At 39.3% G+C, this 20,684-nt stretch overlaps 1 long non-coding RNA gene across 8 annotated transcripts; it reads right to left on the minus strand.

Moving 5' to 3' along the window:
* Window positions 1-13,544: 13,544 nt before the first annotated feature.
* LOC132294989 (uncharacterized) lies at window positions 13,545-20,272 on the minus strand. 8 transcript variants are annotated; one of them, XR_009478272.1, is made up of 9 exons: window positions 18,668-19,896; window positions 18,037-18,208; window positions 17,755-17,911; window positions 17,475-17,678; window positions 17,255-17,344; window positions 17,037-17,141; window positions 14,301-14,470; window positions 14,141-14,215; window positions 13,545-14,056 (listed from the first exon to the last, which is right to left on the minus strand). It is a non-coding gene; the product is annotated as an uncharacterized LOC132294989 (long non-coding RNA). The 8 variants fall into 8 exon arrangements; XR_009478273.1 differs by having other exon boundaries at window positions 14,141-14,186; window positions 18,668-19,895; XR_009478267.1 differs by lacking the exons at window positions 14,141-14,215; window positions 14,301-14,470 and adding an exon at window positions 19,907-20,272 and having other exon boundaries at window positions 18,668-18,730.
* Window positions 20,273-20,684: the final 412 nt, after the last annotated feature.

Below are 20,684 nucleotides of genomic sequence, written 5' to 3' on the forward strand. Positions count from 1 at the left end.
AGCCACTGCTGACGTTAGCCCCCAGCAGAATGACTCTGTTATTCATCTTGATTCCCCACCTCGTGAGGGTGAGATGGCTGATGGGACCGAAGAGGCGGATCGGCACAACCAGGAGGCTGTCGGTACTGGGACAGCTAGCTAGGACTCCTCCGGACTCTTCAATTCCATACTTTTTTGTAACAATGTGACTTGAATACTTCATTTTTTGTAAATCCAATGCTTATCATGAATGAGATGACAGAACTCTTTTTCTCTTTTTCCTTTGTGTTACACTCTGTTCAAACCCATTTTCAATATATATATACATTTTCTCTTCTTTTTTTTATATTAACTTTGTCGTGTGCTTGTTTATGGCAAGTGCTTGGCGTTCGGCTTGTGGTGCCAGCTGCCACTTATCTTGCTTAAGTGCCTGGCGCTCGGCTAGAATGCCACTTGCCACTTGGCTTTTCATTTTTTTTTTTTTTTTTTTTTTTTTTAGCAAGTGCCTGGCGTTCGGCTTATGGTGCCAACTGCCACTTATCTTACTTAAGTGTCTGGCGCTCGACTAGAGTGCCACTTGCCACTTGGCTTTTTATTTTTTAGCAAGTGTCTGGCGTTCGGCTTATGGTGCCAGCTGCCACTTATCTTGCTTAAGTGCCTGGCGCTCGGCTAGAATGCCACTTGCCACTTGGCTTTTTATTTTTAAGCAAGTGTCTGGCGTTCAGCTTATGGTGCCAGCTGCCACTTATCTTGCTTAAGTGCCTGACGCTCGGCTAGAATGCCACTTGCCACTTGGCTTTTCATTTTTTAGCAAGTGTCTGGCGTTCGGCTTATGGTGCCAGCTGCCACTTATCTTGCTTAAGTGCCTGGCGCTCGGCTAGAATGCCACTTGCCACTTGGCTTTTCATTTTTTTTTTTTTTTTTTTAGCAACCCATTGAAGAGGAAAGTTATTTTTATAAATTTCAGGAATTTGCACATTCATACGTACTTGATTGACAACAAACAACACCCAATAAAGCCAAAACTTAGCTTTTATTGGTAGTACCTCTTCAGAGACGTGGCATTCTAGGGCTTGCTGACCAACCTTCCCGCCATGGTTTCTAACGTATATGCTCCCTTGCCTATGACTTCTGCAATTCTGTATGGGCCTTCCCAGGGTGGCATCATTTTTTTGACTATCCCCACCTTTCTTTTCAGAACCAGATCGCCAGGGGCAAAACCTCTGTGTTTTACTCTTTTGTTGTGACTATTCGCCAATACTTCTGGTATGATGCTAACCTTATTGCTGCAGCATCCCTCCTTTCGTCTATCATATCGAGGTTCAATCTTAACATCCTGTCGTTCTGATCTCGACTCCATGCTAAGCTTCTGATAGTTGGGACCAAGTGCTCAACCGGTATAACCGCCTCGGTACCATATGCCATTACAAACGGGCTCTCCCCAGTCGGCCGCCTTGGGGTGGTTCTGTAAGCCCATAGGACGTTCGGGAGCTCATCCAACCACTTCCCTTTATGGTCCTCCAGCTTCTTCTTAATGCAGGCGAAAATTGTTCTGTTTGTAATTTCTGCTTGTCCATTGGTCTGAGGATGACTTACTGCAGCCAACTTCTGATTAATTTCATACTCCTCCAGCAGCTCTCTTACCTACTTGCTGTCGAGGTTCGTGCCATTATCCATGACTATTGACCTTGGAACGCCGAAACGGCAGATAATATTGTTCCAAATAAATCGTCTCACATGAGTCTGAGTCACGCTAGGATATGGTTCTGCTTCCACCCACTTAGTGAAGTAATCCGTGGCCAGTAACACATACTTGTTCTGAGCTCTTGCCGTTGGCAGAGGACCGACCACATCCATCCCCTATTGCGCGAAAGGCCATGGCGAGGCCATTACGTGCAATTCCTCAGGTGGTTGGTGGATCAATGGTCCATATCGTTGGCATTTATCGCACCTTCGAGAGAACTCCTCCGCATCTCTTGACATGTTCGGCCAGAAATACCCTTGTGTCATTGCTTTATGCACTAACGATCTTCCCCCAGAATGATTGTCACACACACCTTCATGAATAGCTCGCAATACCTGCTGCGACTCTGCGGGGGTGACACACTTCAAGTATGGGCCAGAGTAGGATCTTCTGTACAGCTGGTTATGCACGATGGCATATTTTGCAGCATTTTGCATAGGCAAAACGCCATCTCGAATATAAGTAATGATGGGGTCAATCCAACTCGGTTCATACGGTATGACGTTGACTTGCCAAGGGTCAGAGTCCAAAGGTTCTTCGAAAATAGATGGCTGGGTCAATATTCCTATTGGAATCACCCTCGCCAATGTTTCACCAGAACTCGAAGCACTACATGCTAACCGGTCCGCATCTGCGTTCTGTTCCCTCGGTAACTGTATGAATTCAATCTTTGCAAAGTCCTTGGCTTTATGCAGAACGGCAGAACGATATGCCCCCATCGTGTCATCCTTGGTCGCATACTCACCATTTACCTGCCGAACAATCAACTGTGAGTCACTATAAACAGTCAAACTTCTGACCTGTAGCTCTCTGGCCAACTTTAACCCATTCAGCAACGCCTCGTATTCCGCTTCGTTATTGGTGGCTCGGAACTCAAGTCTGAGTGCTTGACTCAAAGAAGTACCCTCTGGGGTTTGCAGTTTAACCCCAATTCCAGCCCCCATCTGGTTAGAGGAGCTATCCACATAAAGTTTCCAAGAGCCGCACCTAAGGTCTTCTTCCGTATCTTCAGAGTCACATTCTAGCAGGAAATCGGCTACCGCTTATCCTTTGACAGCTGTTCTCGGCTCATATGTTATATCAAATGAACTTAACTCTATGGCCCACTTTGTCATTCTGCCCGAGAGTTCTGGCTTGTGCATAAGCACTCTGATTGGAAAAGTTGTTAGAACAGCTATAGGGTGGGATTCGAAATAATGCCTCAACTTTCTTTTTGCGTTTACAAGTACAAGTATCACCCATTCGGCCTTCGAGTATTTTCATTTTGCCTCGGTCATTGTTTTACTGACATAAAATACCGGGTGTTGCACGCCTTCCTTGCAACGAATCAGAACGGCACTTGTCGCAACACTAGATACTCCAAGATACAAAAATAACTTTTCTTCTGGATCCGGGGCTGACAGGACTGGTGGATTCTGCATATATTCCTTCAAATGGGTCAATGCTTGTCGTTGCTCATCTCCCCAAACCTGTCTTCCATGACTCCGAATCGTGTCAAAGAACGGCTTGCAGCGGTCTGACAATTTTGAAATGAATCGACTTAATGCAGCTATTCGTCCTGTGAGGGCTTGCACCTCTCTGATCGTCTTTGGCTCGGCATTCTTAATCAAAGCCTCTGCTTGAGCGGGGCTAACTTCGATGCCTCTGCGGTTGACCACGTGTCCCAAAAACTGACCGGAACTCACACCGAACGAGCACTTGGTTGGATTGAGCCTCATCCCATATCGCCTCAGCACATCAAATATATCTTGCAGATGTTTCAGATGATCATTCTTCTTCCTACTCTTTACCACCATATCATCAATATAGGCTTCCACAATCTTTCCTATTTGATCCTTGAAAATTTTGCTAACAAGTCTTTGATAAGTTGCTCCCGCATTCTTTAGTCCGAAAGGCATAACTTTGTAGCAGTATGTCCCTCGCTCGGTTACAAAAGAAGTTTTTTCTTCATCTGCCGGGTCCATAGGGATCTGATTATAACCTGAATAAGCGTCCAGAAAGGTTAAGCGTTCATACCCGGTGGTAGCATCCACCATTTGATCAATCTTTGGCAGCGGGAAGCTATCCTTCGGACAAGTTTTGTTCAAATTGGTGAAATCAATGCATACTCGCCATTTCCCATTCTTCTTCTACACGACAACGACGTTGGACAACCAATCAGGGTAGTGTACTTCTCTGATAAATCCCGCATCAAGCAGCCTATCAACTTCCTCGGCTATGATTTGGTTGCGTTCTGGAGCAAATCTTCGTTGCTTCTGTTTTACTGGCTTGAAATTGGGATTGACATTCAAGGAATGACAGGATACGGAGGGATTAATTCCAGGCATGTCTAGGTGACTCCATGCAAATACATCTGCATTGTGAGACAAGAAGCCAGCTAGCTCTTGCCGCTCTTCCCTGGTCAGTCTTATTCCTACTCTGGTAGTTCGTTCTGGCCTGGACTGATCGATCTGCACATCCAGAAGGGACTCTTCGGTCAAGTCAACTGACTCCTCCACCCTGTTCTGCTTGGGCGGAGGTTCCTGTAATTACTATCTGGGGCTTGCCGGTCGGACGGGCGCCTTCCCTTTCCCAGCATACTTTAGTGTGACGGAATAGCACTCTTTGGCTGCAACCTGATCCCCACGAATGTCTATCACCTTATTTCCATCGGGTCCGAGGCACCTCATGACCTGATGCAAAGTTGAGGGTACTCCTTGGACTCTGTGAATCCATCCTCTTCCCATCAGGAGATTGTACGAGGGGTGAATCTCTACCACCACAAAAGTTTCCATAAGAGCTCATTCTGCAGCTTGAACTTCTACTTCCACCATTCCGACGGGCTCCACCCTCTTGCCATCGAATCCTAACAGGGGATTTCCAGTGGGCTTGAGCCTCTCTGGTTTAATCTCGAGCCGATCAAATGTGTCCCTCGGCATGACATTCGCACTGCTCCCGGGATCGATCAAAACTCTGCGCACCAAGCAGTCTGCCACTGTCAAACTGACTACCAACGGGTCTTCATGGGGGATTTGAACACGCTACAGGTCTGTCCTGTCGAACTTTATCTGTATCGATGTCATCTGCTAGTGTAGAGTATTCACACTGCTGACCCTTTTCTTCATCTGCGCCTGCCGTAGGCGCGCTCGGAGCAGCTCATCTGAATCTTCGCTGGGCTCGGGTCGACCGTGGATAGCATTGATTATACGAACTGGTTGTGAATTGTGGGAGCTTTGTTTATGGCTCCTTTTTACTTGTTCCATCGGTCGATTTTGCTCTGTCGCCGAGCCTTGAACATAACTCGCGAACTCCCCTCTAGCTATCAACATCTCCACTTGCGTTCTCAAATTCCTGCATTCATTAGTCTGATGACCGAAATCGGAATGGAAAGCACAATGTTTAGTCTGATCCCTCTGTTCGAGGGGTTGCCTAATTGGCAGTGGTGGATGAAACTTATCTTTGTTCTCTTGATATAGCCTCGCCAGAGTAACCTTCAGCGGAGTGATCAGCTCTTCCTCCCTGGACCTCTTTTCTGCCTTCCAGGAGGTCTGACGCTGCGGCTGAGCCTGATTCTGCCTGATCTTTGCCTTGGACTTTTCCTCGGTCGACACGAGCGACGCTGTCCGAGCATTGGCTGCCTCCTCTTCTTCTAGGCGCACAAAGCCGTCGGCTCTTTCATTGAGTTCATCCATAGTCGTCGGCGTGTTCACTACCAGACTGGTATGGAACGGAGTGCCACGTGTCATGGCTAACTTGAAGGCTTGAACCGCTGTAGAAGGGTGGCATTCGATCACCATACTCTTAGTGAGATTAAACCTGGTGAGAAAAGCCTGGAGACGTTCATCTTTGTGCTGTCTCATTGTGAATAAGCTTGAGATGTCCTTTGGCGGACGCTTGTTCCCATAGTACTAGCTTATGAACCGATCGCACAGGTCTCGGAAGCTACCAATGGAGCTCCTAGGCAAGTTCTTGAACCAGCTGAGCGCCGGTCCAGCTAGGCTTGTAGGGAAACATTTGCACATTAAAGCGTCGTTTTCCGTATTCAGGGCCATCTTCAACTGGATATGGTACACATGATCGATCGGATCGGTTGTTCCGTCAAACAGAATAAATACTAGCATAGCAAACTTCCTTGGATGCGGGGCATTCAGGATCTCGTCAGTGAATGGTGAATCAACCGTTCGAGCCGCGGATCGGAGTGCTTCATTCTCTCTTTGGCGCACAGTGGTAGCTCTATGAGCTACAGTTCTGCTCTCCGAACCGCGATGAGTGATTGTTGCCATGGAGGGCCGGTAGGACGGATCGAACGACCGTTCCTCTATGAGCTCTCTTTGCCAAGGCGACGCAACTTGGCAGCGATCAACCTCTATCACCTCCTCTCGGTTGAACCTTTCCCAATGCAGATCGAAGGTCATGGCTTCGTTCTGTCTGATCTGCTCATGTCGCGGATCAACGTGAATCGATCCTTCGTGATCCTCAACTCGACGAGCATTTGGCGGCAAATCATCCATCCTCCTTTCATCACGGTGGAGAGTTGACTGACTGTTCTCGTCCTGCTCGCCTTGATGCGCGATATTAGATTGAACACCTCCTTCTCCGGCCGGAGGTGGACGCGAAACCGCAGGCATTTGCTGATGTTGCATTCCAGCTTTCAATTCTGCATTCTCTTTTTTGAGAGCCTCGATCAAGTTCATCAACTCCTCAAGCTTCATTTGCTGGACAGCCTCCATCAGAGTGGAGCTTTCACATATCATTATTCCTGAACGGAGTAAAGGCATTAATCTCAAGTTCGTGAGTAGATCCGAGCTTCGTGAGTGGGAATTTTTCAGATCTGGTTTCGAATTCTCCGAATTATGCTCACGGTTGACAAGATCTGAATTGTCCGAATTCTAAATCCGTCAGATCCTGCCACAATCGAACAACTCGTTGTTGCGTAGATCTGAAGCCACTTCTTCCAAAGTAACAGGAACTAAAATTCCTCCAGAGTAGGTCACAATCGCTCAGATCTGGATCCAACTCCCAAAGATCGAGTCTCGATCCCCCGGATTGGTCTGAATCCACGCGATATTAATCATTGATCAACCAATCTTCCACGCTTCCCACAGACGGCGCCAATTGAAGATACAAGAAATTCCTCCTTCCTTTCTCTCTCTAGAATTCTTGCATTTCAACCAAAAAAATATCTCCCCTTTCTTTCCATTACTTCTCCTATTTATAGATATTTACAAATGTTGATGGACTGCTGGATCTAGGCCCGTTCCTCCATGAGTCCTGGTCATCTTTGATGGGCTTATTCGCGTTCGGCCCATATGGCAGTGTCTTTCTATGGGCCTGACCCATCTGTACGGACCGAATGTCGCGTTTGCAAGTCATATCCGGCCCATGCCATCTCAGGCCTCCTCAACTGCCCCCATAATCACCCCTTGTTTAATAAGGGGGTAATTATTGATGGCGTCTCATCATGACGTTGACGGCTCGAGAAACCCACATGGGGGAACGGATGGTCAGATCCAGAATCAATGTTCCGGGGCTCGATGAATTTCTCGCCTTCCTGACGCTTCGGCCCTCGGGTCCCCCTCGCCTTTATAAGGCTCTAGAATACCACTTCATGCCTTTTTACCGTCTCCATCATCAGTCAAATCTCTCTCTTTTTAGAACAGTGCTAAGCTTCTTCCGGTGAAATCCTTCAAGAGTCATTCTTCCAGCGGTCTCGCAGTGCTCTTTGTTGCTTTCTACCTCAGAGGTTAGTTTTGTTCCTTTTTACTTTCAGCAGGCTTCTTTTTACCCTTTTAGATCCCTCAATCACTTCCACCATGGTTGTAGATCTAGATGTTCTTCGTATGAGACTTAGACTTCCTGACAACATCCAAGTTAGGGTTTGCCCTAAGGATGTTAATATTATGACCGGTGCCGGCCTCCTTCCCGGCGAAGTTTTATTTTCAAACCTTCAACTGAATGTCGTTAGGTTCCCTCTGCACCCCTTCTTTAATTATGTCTTCAATAGACTGGGGATATCCCCCCTGCAGGTAAACCCCAATTTCTTTAGAATCATATCCGTTATGCTACTGTTGATTCGTGACAGAAGTCTGGACCTTGACCTCATAGATCTTCTTCTGTGTTATAAGGTCAGTAAGATCCGAACTAACGAGCCCTTCTATCACCTCTACCCGATCGATAAGATGTCCATATGTACGGACACAATCAAATCTGAAAAGGGTTGGAGGGATAACATTGTGGGCATTAGTGGGGCCTGGTCTTCGCCGGCTGCAGAGGATTACCCAATCCCGAGCGCCTTTGGCGTCTGTTCTGTTTCTTGCATTTCAACCAAAAAAATATCTCCCCTTTCTTTCCATTACTTCTCCTATTTATAGATATTTACAAATGTTGATGGACTGCTGGATCTAGGCCCGTTCCTCCATGAGTCCTGGTCATCTTTGATGGGCTTATTCGCGTTCGGCCCATATGGTAGTGTCTTTCTATGGGCCTGACCCATCTGTACGGACCGGATGTCGCGTTTGCAAGTCATATCCGGCCCATGTCATCTCGGGCCTCCTCACATATATCACTAATTCTCCTCACCTGTTGGGACATAGAACAGATACACTGTAACGCATGAGAGAATTTTAATCATGACTACTACCATTTGAATTATACGAAGGGGAGGAATGACAGCGACATTCAATAGATTGGTATAGACAATATCATTCTCTCTTTCTTTTCATCTGTGGTTACCTAGTTGGGGAATCAAATTGAATCATCTTGTATGATTAATTTTTCTAAGAAAAACCATATAAAGGTCAAATCCGGAGTTGCACAAGCTGAATCGGCTGTATTGTTCTTCTTTTGAATATTGTTTGATTTTTTTTTATTTTTTAGCATATCAAATTAGGCGTTAATGTAAAAAATGTAAAGTTCTCTTAGGCGTTATCTACAATTATTTATTATTATTATTTTTTTGTGTTGGCTTCTTTTCATTTTCTATATCTTGGAACGAATTCCTCTTATAACCTTGTTTGTACATAGTTTTTTTTACCTCTGGGGTTAGTTTGGTTAGCGTGAATTAGCGAGAAAGGAAAAGAAACAGAAATTTTTTAAAATTTTTAGCTGTTTGGTTAGCGTAAAAAGGAAAGTTTTGAGGAAAGTAATTTTCCGCAACTGCTTGATTTTACTCAAAATGTTTCTTCTATAAAACACGCGAAAATTTTAATTCCGCCTGAAAGTTATATCATTATATATTAATTTCCTTTTATACCCTTGTGAAAAATACTTCTTTTTGTTTCTTAATACTTACAAATTTTCTTACACAAATTAATACTCCTAAATTGATTACAACTCTTTTACTCTTGAAATTAAAATTCTTCGCTACACCTACAAAACAAAGTAAACTAATCTAATAACAAAGTCCTAATATAAAATGAAAACTTTCAAAAAAAAAAAAACTATATAAAGGGACACATACATATCTAGACATATATATTTATTTATAAATCCAATTATATGTATTATTTTATCACTATTATTATTATTATTATTATTAGATTCATAAGGGCAATTTAATTGTATATATTATTTTACTAATATTATTATTATTTAATTTTATATATTATTATTATTTTACTATTAAATTGATAAGGGTAATTTTGACATATAAAATCATTTTCCTTTCATTCCATTGCTATCCAAACTAATTAAACAACATTTTCTCACAAGTTTATTCAAAAAAATTATTGTTAACCAAATACATAATAGAAAACTAATTTTCTTTTCTTTTACTTCACTTTCCTTTTTTTTACTTTCTATCATCAATTTCTAGCTAACTAAACAGACCCTTGTAGAATTTGCTTTACTTACCCAAAAAAGAACTTAAAACAATAACTAGGAGTGTCCAACAAACTAAAAGCTCTAAATAACTATTCTTAACAATGTGCTAACTACTCTTTTACCCCTTACCCTAATTTTCTCTTTCTTTTATTTATTTGTTTCTTTTAAAAATAATAAAAATTAAAACTTTGTCATCAATTTCGTCTATCCACCTCTTGAATTAACCATCATTTAATAATATTTAATTAATCAATACCTTATTAGAATATCTATATTCAAATACGAGGGTATTCACTTTGTATAAAATAATGTCAAAAACTAGATATATATTCTTGGATTCATACATTCACCCAGCCCAATTAACAGAATTTAGTGTTATCCAGCCCAATTAACAGAATTTAGTGTTATCCAGCCCAATTAACAAAAATTTAGTGTTATTATCCATATTAGTAGTAAGAATACATATGCAACCAAAACGTGTGTACTTTTTTGGGGGACAAAAATGGTCAACCCAAAAACTTTCAACATTTATGATTCAATGAAGAACATTGTTCAATAATAGAAAGCAGCAAATTTTATTTGGTTTACTTTGCTTGTCATTCTATAATCATCATCAAATCATGTAAAGCAGTAGACTCTAAAAGTCTACACAGTTTTTATATATGCTGAAGCTCCAAGAATTAAGTTAGTTGGTGGTATGTGATGCCTATATGTATAAATCATCCAGTGGAGGTTAGATTGTGCATTCGACAAACAGATAAAGATTTGAGCATTGTCTCAGTTTCACTACACCACTATAACAATATAACTTTGGTATTGTTCATTCTTTCTTTGAACAAAAATGAGGGCAAGAGAGAGCATTCTCATTCTCCTAGTGTCCCTTGTTTTGCTTGGGGTAATAGGTAGGGTTTGTGAGGCAGATGGGACGCAGAGGAAGAACTTCCGTAAGAATAAATGCGATGACAACAGTAGGTCTTGCCATGAAAATGGAGACGGGGGAAATGGCGATGGGGGAAATGGAGATGGGAAAAATGGAGAAGGGGAAAACGGAGACGGGGAAAACGGAGATGGATTGAGGAAGAACTTCTATTGGAATAGATGCCCACAAGCTGAGAAGCTTGTGAGGGACATCATATGGAAAAAAGTTCAAAATGACCCTACTTTGGGTGCTAAACTGCTTAGAATGCACTTTCATGATTGCTTTGTTAAGGTATGTCCACATTATATAAATAAATGTTGTTCCCATGACTGATTCAAGCATGTGTCATGCATTACTTGCGCGCACACACACAACACTCACACATATTCAGATTCATTATCACATTCATGTTGTGTGATTGTGGTAGGGATGTGATGCATCTATACTGTTGGACAAAGTTGGGACTACCCAGTCAGAGAGAGATACAATTACTAATCTCACCCTGTCAGGTTTTGATGTACTTGATGATATAATAAGCTTCTTCATTACTAAAGGTATTATTATTATTATTATTATTTTCAGAAGGTAAAGATGAATTTATATATAAATGAGGTAATACAGTAGAGCAAGGCCAAGCCTTAACAAGGACACAACCCACGAAGTGTAGACGGTCCAATAAGCATGGAGACCAACAAGCAAAACATTCCTAGTCTAGGGATTGTAGACTACTCATGTCTAAGCCGATGTCATTCCGGTGCAAAGAAAATTAGGGCGAATCAAGGATAGCAGCGCCCTAACTCGATCCATCAGGTGGCTCCACCGACGGGCGATTGAAGGAGGCCGGAAGATTCCATTCAAGCACAATTCATCTTGCCAATGGTGAGTCCCGTACCTGCTTCGAAAGAAGTTTCTACTTTATCATATCTGTTATTTGATTGAGGAGCACTGATTAATTGAAGCTTTGGTTTTTAAACACTCTGTTTATTCTCTCCATCCGGATCCTATTGATGGTAGTTGAGAGTATAAGCTTGTTCACCGAGTTTCTCAGACTTCTGCTCACCCAACGCTCTAAAGCCCACTTTATGAAACCGGAGAAAGTAAATTACACTTGTATTGTAGGAAGATCCATAAGGGCCTTGTGAAGGTGCACGCGAAAAATAGGTGATTATGCGATTCATTCATTAGATTGCGGAATAGACAGAGTTTTGGGCCAGGCACATCTCGCATGCTACTTCTATCAAGTGTGGGGCATCAGTTTTGCACAATAAGCCACAACAAAAAATTACATCTTGGCACCAAAAATGGGTTCCAAAGAAGAGTATGCCAGTGCTTTGGTGGGTGGTTCATCTCAAGCCACCCAACAGTGTGACTCAGAGAAAATGAGCCCGAGGCGGAGGGGATCCATCCAACTGAATCCAATGAAGTGGTCGGCGAGCAAATGCTACTAACCTCAGGGATGTGCTCAATTAATGTGGCTGGAAAGGACCATGCTCCATCTGAAGCAAGAGATGAGAGTCTATGCCCTGGCAAAATTGGAGAGTTGAGTCTGACTTTATCAGGGATTCTTGAAAGTGAGAGGTCCACCCGGTAGCCAATTATCTTCCCAAAAGTAGGTAAGATCTCCACTGCCAACCCTAACTCTAATTAGGTTCCTCGTAGTCCCCCTAAGCTGTAGAACTCTCTTCCAATTGCTTGAGTAATTCTGTGGGATGCCAATAGTCCAAAAGCATTTATCCCTAATTAGTTGAATTCTTACCCACTGTGCCTAGAGGTTGTCTCTTCTATTAAAGATGAGAGTCCAAATGTGTTTAAGAGATGCCGCATAGTTTGCAACTTCCAAATTTCTAAATCCAAGACCCCCACACTCCTTAGGTTAGCAGACTTTATCCCATGCGACTTTTGCTCCAGAGTGCTTAAATTCTGTTCCAGTCCATAAGAAATTTTTTAACAGCTTGTTGACCTCAGTTAGGACTGATTTGGGGATTACAAATATGCTAGACCAGTAGTTGATCATGCTATAAAGCACTGACTGAATGAGTTGAATTCTGCCCGCATAAGATAGGAAGTTAGAAGACCAGTGACAAATTCTTCTAGTGATGTTCTCCACCAATCCCCAACAATCAGTAGTCCTAAGCCAAGTAGAAATTAAGGGTACCCCTAGGTATTTGAAAGGCAGCGAACCCTGGTCAAACCCCAACAAATATCTAATCTCTTCAAAAAGGGGGGAACCAATTCCAGAAACAAAAAATTGGCTTTTGGAGCAGTTGATCTTCAGTCCCGAAAGGAAGGAGAAGTGGTTGATAGCACGCTTGAGTGTAGAGATGGAGGCAATGTCCCCATGTGAGAATAGTAGGAGGTCGTCAGCAAAGATGAGGTATAGTCAGTTTCTTGCACCTTGAGTGGAATTTGAAGGCTTGATTTTCAGTAATAAATTTCTTGGTAATGGATGAGAACACCTGCATAGCCACCATAAATGGGAGGGGGGAGATGGGGTCCCCCTGCCTTAGGCCTTTAACCCCCTTAAAATGTCCATAGAAAACCCAAGAGGGATAGGGTTTCCAAAATGAAGTCCCAGCCAACAAAATCAAACGCTTTCATGAAGTCCACTTTTAAAGCACATCTGGGAGGAGATAGGTGCCTGTGATAACCATGTAGAAGCTCTTAAGCCAGCAGCACACTGTCCACCATGTCGATGATGGAAGGTAGCACTGGTTTAAGCTTGTTTGCCGCAGTTTAGCAATACATTTATAAAGTGTGTTGCAATAAGAGATTGGTCTGAAGTCATTTAGTGTTGTGGGATTAGGAGTTTTTGGGACTAAGGCAATATATGAGTTACTTACCTCTTTAAGAAGCCTATCATTAATAAAGAAGGTTCAAATGGCCTTAATCACATCATTCCACTACAACAGTTTTGGCTTTTACCAGCGCTCAAAAACGTTGGTAAAAGCCTTAAAAAGTGCTGGTAATTCACTTACCAACACTTCTGAAAAAGCGCTGGTAAATTCAATGTCGGTAGGGCTTTACCAGCGCTTTTGGAGAAGCGCTAGTAAAGGCCTTTTACCAACGCTTCTCCAAAAGCACCGGTAAAGGGTTATTTGAAAATTTTTTTTTTTTTTTTTATTTTTTATTTTCCCCTATGCCCAGCACTTCTTAAAAGAGTGCTGGTAAAATTATTTACATTTTTTATTTTCCATTATTGTTTTTGGAAAAAAATTTCTTTACGGCTACTAAATGCATCCTAACACAAGTCAATATAAAAATACCATCCAAATTGTTTTTACAAACAACCACAAGCTAACCCTGCCAATATGAAAAATACTATCAAAATTGGCTACTAATACCAACACAAGTTAAGCTAGTAAAAAATGTATACTAAAACAACCACAAGTTAACCTACCAATATGAAAATACCATCCAAATTGTCTAGATAAAGCTACTAAATGTCACACAAAAAGAATTAAGAAATTTTGACAAATGTAGTACAAGTTTTTCAAAAAGAATCCATCCAAGGTGAAGGAAATTCAAAAAGCATAGCCACGACCCCATCTTCAACTTCAACTTCAACTTCAACTTCAACTTCAACGAGTCTTCTTGCCCATTTGATTTGAATTACCCTACATTTTTTATAAAGTCATTAAGCGCACATTATAATAAATGAAAATTTAACATATATATAAGAGAAATTAAAAGTTCATAACCTTAATTGAATTGGCATCACGATTAGAAAATGAATTTGGGGATACTCTAGGAGGAGCATTTAAAGAATCAGAACACTTCAAAAGAACAAAACAAAATACATGAAATCTTGGCATAAGTAAACATATATTTAGTAAAGAGTAAAACTAATAATAAATATACCTATCCACTACAATTTTGTTGTTGCGTCTGCATTACATAGCCACCTGTTGTTGTAAATTTTTCAACTTGTCGTCGTAGTTGGCTCATAAATTTTCCAACTTATTGTCATAGTCGGCTTGCATTTTTGAAATCTTCTCCTACAACTCTACACGTGTAGCACGTGCCTCCTCCTGAGATTTTTTGGCATTATTAATCAGTTCAGCTTTACTAGGAGAGGGCCCCCAAACATCGCTTGGTGTAGGCCCGAAGCCAAGCATCCGCACACGACCAGTTCTCTCTTCTCCCCTCACAATGGAGAACAAATCATTGGAACTACCAATAGGTGAGTCAGAGTAACTTTTTTGAAGTTCTCTTATATTTTCTTGCCAAAAAAAAAACAAAGGTTTGAACTACCATGACATACTACTATGAAACATCCAGAACTGAAAACCCTAGATTCTAAATAAAGCACAAAAAAACTGAAATCCCAACAAGCTATGAACATGTAATGCTTAAATATACATGTGCATGTAATATATATATATATATATATATATATATATATACACACACACACCTAAGCTTTCAAGACAAAAACAAAAGGATTTAAATGAAGTAAATAGAGAAAAAAAAAAAAAATCAATTTTTTATCAAATTAATAGTTCTTTTAAATTTTTTATCAAATTAGTAGTTCTTTTAATAAATTATGCTGAAGTATACACTTAATAAAAATTGTAATCGAGTTGTTATAGAAGAGGAAAAATCAAATTAGTAGTCTTTTGAGGTACCAGACATTGTGCTGAAGTATACAATATGATTAAAGAAATTGCCAACTTATGAGTACTGTTGTTTATGTCTAAATTTGAATGTCCCATCTAATTGAAGAATCTTATATAGGTAATTGGACAAAAGACTTGGTGTGCAATTATTATTATAGGACACATAATTCTATGTCTTTTATTTAATTAGATTCACTAGGCAAAAGTTTTTGCACCTAATATTATATTTTACTTTTTCCCTAGGTTATCATTTGTAGTTTCCTGAGCATTTTCTGTCCTCAAATGGGTAAAAAATGTAGAAACCAAATTTTTACCTGAGTCTCTTGGTGAAGTTCTAACTGTTCTATTGTAGAACCATTGTCAACCTGCAAAGGGCATGTCACTTTTGTGCAATATTATTACGTGTAGGAAATTTGCTGCTCTGCAATTTAGAATACTGTTTCATTTCCATGTGAACTGTGGTTGCACGTTTCGAACTCTTTTTACCATTGCATCAAGTAACGGCCCCTAAATGGTTATTGCCATGTGTTATCAAGACTTGATGTTGTTTTATACTATGATGCCTTGAATATGACATGCATGCTAATTGTGTTATATATGGCCTGGTTCTTGGAGAACAACCGAAAACAGTTTCTGGACAACTATAAAAGATTAAAATTCAAATATATATATATATTTCTTTTTTATTAACTCGATTTTCAGAAAATTGTCAAACCAAGGTATTTTTCGCAATGTCTTTTGTTTCATATGCTTTAAAAAATCTTGGGTTGGTTAAGTTTGTGACTCTGGTCGACTAATCGGGTCAGAATCATTGCCCCAGCATTACAAATCCTGGGATGAGTAAGGGATAATGTTTCTTTCTCAATTGTTTTTCCAAGGGAGAGGTCAATTGATTCCTCTATTTAGTCCTAACTAGAAATTGTTTGGATTCTAGGCAAAACCCTTCTATGCTGTTATGGAGTTCTTCTGCTCTAATCCCTTCAAGTTTCTAAAAAAGAATCTGAATTGGATTAGAAATCTGCAGAGATTGAATCTGAAACAATTTTTATCAACATGCCAAGCTTTTTGAAGATGGAAATCTTTTCAGAACTGAAAAAAAAAAAAAAAAAAAAAAATATTCTGAATTGGATTAGAAATCTGCAAAAGATTGAATCTGAAACAATTTTTATCAACATGCCAAGCTTTTTGAAGATGGAAATCTTTTCAGAACTAAAAAAAAAAAAAAATAGAATCTGAATTGGATTAGAAATCTGCAGAGATTGAATCTGAAACAATTTTTATCAACATGCCAAGCTTTTTGAAGATGGAAATCTTTTCAAAACTGAAAAAAAAAAAAAAAAAAAGAATCTGAATTGGATTAGGAATCTGCAGAGATTGAATCTGAAACAATTTTTATCAACATGCCAAGCTTTTTGAAGATGGAAATCTTTTCAAAACTGAAAAAAAAAAAACGAAAAAAAAAAAAAAAAAAAAAAAAATCTAAATTGGATTAGAAATCTGCAGAGATTGAATCTGAAACAATTTTTATCAACATGCCAAGCTTTTTGAAGATGGAAATCTTTTCAGAACTGAAAAAAAAAAAAAAAAAAAAAAAAATCACAACAAGAACTTTATAGATCATGAACAAGTGTTTAGTGGCCTTTACATAACTTGCATATAATATTTGAAGTTGTCTACATTCAAAAGACCATTGCCACAATATATGAGTAACAAATTAACACAAACAACAAACAACAAATAGCAAATACTTCTCCTCCACAACACAAATCAATCAACAAGAAGCCTTCACATACAATGATCCCATACTCCCATGCCTTTCAACAAATACAAGAAAGTAAATTGCCTCCACATGGGCCGATGATTTAAAAATTGGTCACTTCAAGACACGTGACCCCCTAATACAGCGTAAAGAGTTCAAAAATTGGTCACTTCAAAGCACGTGACCCCCTTTTTGCAAAATGGAAGCATGAAAACTTACAATCATATCCGAAGCAGCAGCATCAATAGCTTTGCCATCCTTATTTACATGTGTACAGATGAATAAATCTGCACGAGAAAGCTAAATACCTTCGTCTTCCTCAATCTATAAAAGAAACATAGACATTGTGATATATATTATTTACCACTAACATTTATAATCATTCAACGACATAAGAATTGAAATAATTTATATTTTCCATAAAAACTTCAACTAACCTCAGCAGAAACACGTGCAAAGCTTTTTGTCCCTGTAGTATGCATCATTGTCTGCTTCCCACAACGTTCTTTATTTTTTTTGCTGACCTCCTACAAAAAGTGAGAAAAAGTAAACATTCTTTGAGTAAAGAACATTCCACCTAAAATAATGACAGAAAGCAGGTAAACTATAAATTCAACTCATTGACTTCAAAAAACATTGTGAAAGATGGAGGATTACCTTCGCCATAGGCGTACCCCAATGCCTAACCAAAAATTCCCAATGCTCCTTTTCAACATCAGGTGGTGGGTTTGCCAATCTTTCTTCATCTGTATTCCTAACCGAGTAGTATTCATTTTTTAATTCACACTTGTACCCCCTCCATTTTTTTCTGATGGAGGATAATATCCATTGTTTTGACATGGATCCCACATCATATTTTCCCTGAAAATGTGATAATTGCTGCATGTTAGTCCACTTTTTCCATAAAAATTATTTTAATTTTATTGAAGGGTTTTACCTTTACAATGTTCCACATATCCTCCTTCAGCCGTTTAGGCATCTCCCACCAAGTTTTGTAGCACAAAGGAACTAATTTACCCTTCCGGGCAAGTGTTCCCAAATAATTAGTATATGTACCACTTCTAGCACCGATCGGCTGCCCAAACTTATTAACCCTAAACAAAAATTAACAATTGTACATGTTTAGTACAAAAATAAAGATAGAAATCATATTTTCTCCTTCATATTGAATATAGTCTAATTATGTAAACTATATAAGATGATCTATATATATATGTACCTTAAAGGTAATAAGGTTTTCGCGTCTATTACATTCTTGCATTATGTCGGGCCCCGTCTCTTCTTCGGTGGTGGTTGGCATGATTTTGAAGTTGAAGCTTCGGTATTTTGTTCACTCACTTTTTCCACTTCACTAACCATTCGTTCCATTGTCAGCTTATTATTTATCCTTCCTAGAAAAGCAAACAAAAAAGTGAGAATTCAGTTAAGAGAATGCAATCAAATTGTTAAAAAAAGGCGGTCCAGGAAAAACCAATAAAAAGAAATAACAAATACCTCAAAACTTTAGGGTATTTATGATTGTCCAATGGAAATTATATAAAACCATTCTAATTAAAATTAGACCGTTCTGTGGTTTTGAATTATTTTTCTAAACCCAATTGTTAAGTATCCTAACCAATGCAACCAAACATCAAAATAGTCTTGCAGAGAGAAACTAAAACAATCCTAACCAAAGTCTGTATTATAAAAAATCTTATGTACAGTAAAAGATCAACTATATATATATACTAAGTACGAAAAATTCGTTTGGAAATAAAAGAAAAAAAATTTCAAACCAAAAATTCATTTCATAAAAGAAAAAAAAAAAAAAAACATTAAAAAAAGAAATTTGCTTATGGATTGGAACTTACTCAGAAATTGCTGAGAGATCGAGACAGAGGAGAGACAGCCTAAAGAGAAGCCTAGAGCTTCAACTTTGTAATCTCAGATGAGATAATGCCGAAAGAGAGACGGGTTAGCAAACATCAATCAAGTAATTCCACCAAGTTCAATGGAGGACAAAAATACGTATAAAAAAAAAAAAAAAAAAAAAAAGGTAAACATTTTTGCAAAAAGAAATCAATTTTCTGGACCATTATTCTAGAAATTTCTACAATAGAACTTGATTAATTTGGTATATAGAGGTAGATAATTGCATTACAAGAGTTTGATACACTCAGTCTATTTTAACCCCTAAAAAAGAAAAGGTCTCTGAAGATTATCTTGGAGCTCAAATAGAATTCTATATTAAATAAAAGATACATTTAACATTTGCTAAATTTTGCTTTTGAAGTTAAATATTTAGTGAATATAGAGAAGACATTTACTCAACTTAACAAACATTTCTCAACTAAGTCAATTAAGTAAATCCTATTTTCCAATCCTGTTTCATACAAGTTTAGAATTCATTTGCATCTTGTTAGTTCTCTTATTAAGTGGAAAAAATCAATATCAACAAGTATCACCATGGTCTAAATTAATGCAGGTCTAACTTGGGTTTTCATAAGCATCTCCATTATATCTTTACCGGTAGTAGACAATTTTTATTATTATTATTATTATTTTATTTTTTAATTCTGGTAAGAACATGGACACCAGCAAAAACAGAAACATAAAGCCAAAAACATGGACACCAGCAACAATGTCCCAACCATCCATCAAACATCTTCAGGAGCTTTATCATGGTATATCAATATCGATGCAATTCATAGAGTTGCACACCCCAATGAAAATTGGATTCACAGATTCACAGCCCCAATGAAAATTGGAAATACAGACCACATATGCATATCAAAACAGGGTTTTCAAAATCTCAACATACAAAACAAACATATATTGGCATTACAGTTATCACAGTCACAGCCCCAAAATAAATTTGAATTCAAAATACATGCAAGCATAGTCACAATTTTTCCAAAAGAATTGAACACAAAGCCATATATAGACCTACGTCAAAATGAAATCCCAAATTTCCTCATGAAAATCCAAAATCCCCAAATCAACATGTATCAAAACCTCCTTCAATTTTTTATTTTCAAACATGAACTCATATATTTATATATATATATATATATATATATATATAGGATGAGAAGAGGGAGACGACTTACCCGAGGGAGAAGAGAGGAAAAAGAGGAGAATCCGAGAGAGAGAAACCGAACTTCGGCCAGAGAATCGGCCGGAGAAGAAAACCGGGAGAGGAGAATCAGCGGCGAGACACGATCTTTCTCCTTGGTCAAGAATTGTCTGATTGTGTGCGCGAGGGTTTATGTTTGATCGTCTGATTGTGTGTGTGAGGGTTTATGCTGATCGTCTGATTGTGTGTGTGTCAAAGGGCTTTAACAGATGATGATAGGGGCAAACATCAATCAAGGTCTTGCTAAATGGATTGAGAAACAGCAGTGTCTTGCAGCTGAGAGATCGAGATAGAGATAGAGCACAGAGGGCAGCGGATGAAGTAGCCAAAATGAAATTGAATGAAAAGGGAAAGTGGAATAATCTGTAATTAAAAAACGACGTAGTTCAGGCACGAAATATATATACATAAATAAGGAGAGGGAAAAAGTGGAGGGAAGAAAAAAAATTGGAGGGAAGGGGGAAAAGATGTAGGGAATGGAAAGGGCAATATAAACGCTTCTCTTTTAAGCGCTGGTACTATTACCCCAATATCAGCACTTTTCTTCTAAGCGTTGGTACTATTACTCCAATACTAGCGCTTTTCTTTCAAGCGCTGGTATGTTACACCAATACCAGCGCTTTTTTCTTAAGCGTTGGTACTATTACCCCTATACTAGCGCTTCTCTTCTAAGCGCTAGTACTATTACACCAATACCAGCGCTTTTCTTTCAAACGCTGGTACGTTACCCCAATACCAGCGCTTTTTTCTTA

Source organism: Cornus florida, unplaced genomic scaffold, assembly GCF_030987335.1.
Source record: "Cornus florida cultivar Cherokee Brave unplaced genomic scaffold, ASM3098733v1 CherokeeBrave_3.0.0_Hap2_Chr01, whole genome shotgun sequence".
In the NCBI taxonomy this organism is placed as follows: domain Eukaryota; kingdom Viridiplantae; phylum Streptophyta; class Magnoliopsida; order Cornales; family Cornaceae; genus Cornus; species Cornus florida.